This window comes from Pteropus vampyrus, unplaced genomic scaffold (assembly GCF_000151845.1).
Source record: "Pteropus vampyrus isolate Shadow unplaced genomic scaffold, Pvam_2.0 Scaffold219, whole genome shotgun sequence".
NCBI classification, from domain to species: domain Eukaryota; kingdom Metazoa; phylum Chordata; class Mammalia; order Chiroptera; family Pteropodidae; genus Pteropus; species Pteropus vampyrus.
In genome coordinates this window covers 1007273-1010385 of record NW_011889000.1, presented here as the reverse complement: position 1 = coordinate 1010385, position 3113 = coordinate 1007273, and the positions used below count along the sequence as shown (strand labels likewise).

The 3113-nt window shown below is 38.1% G+C and overlaps 1 pseudogene; it reads left to right on the top strand.

Annotated features, from left to right (window-relative positions):
- Nucleotides 1-2945: 2945 nt before the first annotated feature.
- LOC111747366 lies at nucleotides 2946-3064 on the top strand (annotated as a pseudogene).
- The last annotated feature ends 49 nt before the right edge of the window (nucleotides 3065-3113 follow it).

Sequence of the window (3113 nt, the reverse complement as noted above, 5' to 3'; positions counted from 1 at the left end):
GCTCTGCCAGCAGCAGGATGCCCCAGAAGCGAGACAGGTGAAGCAGTCTTGCTCCAAAACCAGTTAGAACAGAGGGGACATCACGTGACTCCAGATTAGACACCAGCTTTAACTAAGACGACCATGGTTTCTATTTTGAAATGGCAATGAGGAAAGCAAGTTTAAGCCCTGGAAATATACAGATTCTGAAGTTTCAATGCAATGGAAAAACGTTGGAGGTTTCCTTCTCTGAAAGAAAATACGCTCGTCTTGTTTTATGAGCGTCTACATGACATTTCAATCCATACGACTGACCCTTCCATTTCCTGATTACTGATTCGCTGCCACACTGGGATAGGTCTACAGCCATAGTCACTCTTCTGAAATCTTTAATCTCTCCTACTCCAAGTGTGGACTTTGGAATACTCAGAAATTCATATTCTAGCTACAGTATTTACTGGTGATTGACAGAGAAATTCCTAGCCTCTGAGTCTTCACTTCCTCATTTATATAAAGTGGGGATAACTTGTTAGATCTGGCATAGGCTGCCATGAGGTTTAAATAAAATAATTCACAGCAAGCGTGTGATAAATACTAAGTGTCCAACAAGAGTCGTTTTCATTCTGGGTCAGCAACCAAAGGGCAACACAGATCATTTCCCTCTGTAGTGTACTAAATAGTGGGTAACGTACTCTGTTGTTATGGCATACAATTATTTTTTCCTTCATTTCCACAGATTGCCAATGGAAGTTAATCCTGTCTGGGTACTTGGGAGCTAAATATGCTAACATTGGCCTCACTTTTCAGGAAACCAAAGTCATGGAATGAAGAACTTAAGCATTGGTACCTCTTGGGATGGCTGCTGAAGGCTGATGTTTGTGGGTGACTTTTGTACGGATGCCACAACAGCCTTGCTTATTCCCACTGTGACACATATTTTTAATAATTGTTAGCAATAAAGTAAGGAAAAGAGTAACAGTTGTAACAAAGCTTCTTTAAAATTTGTTCTGCCTCCACTGTAATGGTCAGGGTCAAACGTGGTCTCGAGTTTTGAGAGAAACCTTGAAAAAAAAAAAAGGCAGCAAGAGAAGGAAAGATAAATACAGAGAATTCACATATAAGATGCTGGCAATGGAAGCAAATTCTTGGAATGGTTACGTTTGGGGGTTAGTGGTAGGTAGATTACTGACACTCTCATTCAGTCGAATGTCGAAGACTTTACTCCTCCAAAGAAAGATGGTTTACTGCACGTCGAGTACATAAAGCCAGGTCACTACTGGGAATCTGAAAAACACAGCAGCTTACCTGAGAGTCAGCATCTCGGATGCTTTGTAATTCTTAGCTCGTTTCGTTGTCAGGTACCCTCTTTTCCAAAAATAAGCCCTACTGCATACTCCAAACTATATCCCTGCTTCCTGTTTTCTGTGGTTTCCAAGTCATTCAACAGGCTGGTCCTCTCTCCTGGACCTTACTCAGATACTAATGTCCTTAAAAAGTAGTATTTAACCTATTTGCAATTGTGTGCTAGCATTAAAACAACCATGATGCATGACTATGAATAAAATCTGTCTGTATTTCAGATTATTGAGAAAAGTTGGCAAACATCCAACAATTGGGAAGAGCTAAATAATGATACACCCATATGATGGAATATTTGTAGAGCTTAAAAGATGGTTATAAACATGGGAAAATTTTCTCTAAAGGCACAATGAAAAATTGTATACATATGATTTACATAAACATTTCATTGAATAAAGCTGGAAATAGGCCAAAATGATAAAAGTACTGCATTTAGTATAGAACTTTTTCTTGTCTTTATGCTTTTCTATACCCTCTAAATTTTCAATGTGTATTAATTATTAAAGGGGAAAGTAAAAAAGGGGGGTAGAAAAATGTTTACTGATTGAAGAGCTCTAAGAGGAGTCCTAACAGTGGAATGAAGTAGGACCAACACCATCTTTATCATAAACAATCTATTAGTAATTAGAGTCCATTAGTCTATTAGGAATGTGACCCAAAGTCATTAACTTTTTTGGCAGCCATCTTTATAGTCCAGTAAATGCTTTTTTTTTTTTTTAAACCAAGAATTCTAGGCCTTGTCTCTCCACCATGTATTTGTGTCATTGGTTTAGAAAGAAAGGTGAAATTTCATTTTCTTAGATTTTGCCCATTGTCCAAACTTGTCAGGATCTCTGTAGGTCCCAATTCTGTCTTTTCATACAAGAGCTACTTCTTTCAGCGGCACCTCATTTGCAAATTTTCTTAACCTGCCACCAACATCCTCAACTAGAAAACTTATAAAAATGTCAAGTAGAGTAAGATGGGGCCAGAGCCTACTAATTCAGACTAACACATGTTCATCAACGAGCAGCCCTTGGAAATAGCTTTAGAGAGATTAGAAACCCACTTGACTAAATCCTAACCCAACCCTTACCTCTACCTCTTATCGATAAAGATTTTACGCAAATGCGTTAAGACGGCTTTTTGGAATCAATATGTAAGTATTCCTGGATAAATATGTCCCAAGATTTTTATGCAGACTGTGGATTTTCTCATTTTTGACCAAAGGCTGCCTGTTTTCTGTAATTCAGGGGAATAGCATAAAATTAGCAGTAACGATGAGAAAAGATTCAGTGTCTCTAAATTAATGCATTATCACTTTGACCAAACCAGAAAGTTTGCTGCATTTAAATTGTCCTAGAAAATGTTTTAAGATAAAAATGTCTTAGTTCTATATTAGGTCATATGGTAAAAATCCCACTGTTATTTAGAAGAAATTATGAGTAATACATTAAAAGTTATATTAAATAATTCATATCTAGAAGCTAAAAGGATAAAGTTAGAGCACCTATTTCTAGGTCAAGTGGCAGAGTAAAAGCCCCCGATTCACTATTGATTAGCTGTGTGGCTTTGAACAAGACACTTAGTCCTCCCCAGTCAGTTTCTCTTTATGAAAATGGAGGTGAGTCTACGGCCATGTCACCCTGACCAAGCCCGATTCCGTCTGATCTCGGAAGCTAAACAGGGGCGGGCCTGGTTAGTACTTGGATGGGAGACCACCTAGGAAGACCAGGTGCTGTAGGTGTAAAAAATAAAAAAATAAGGGATTGTAAACTGACAAGGTCCTTGCAATC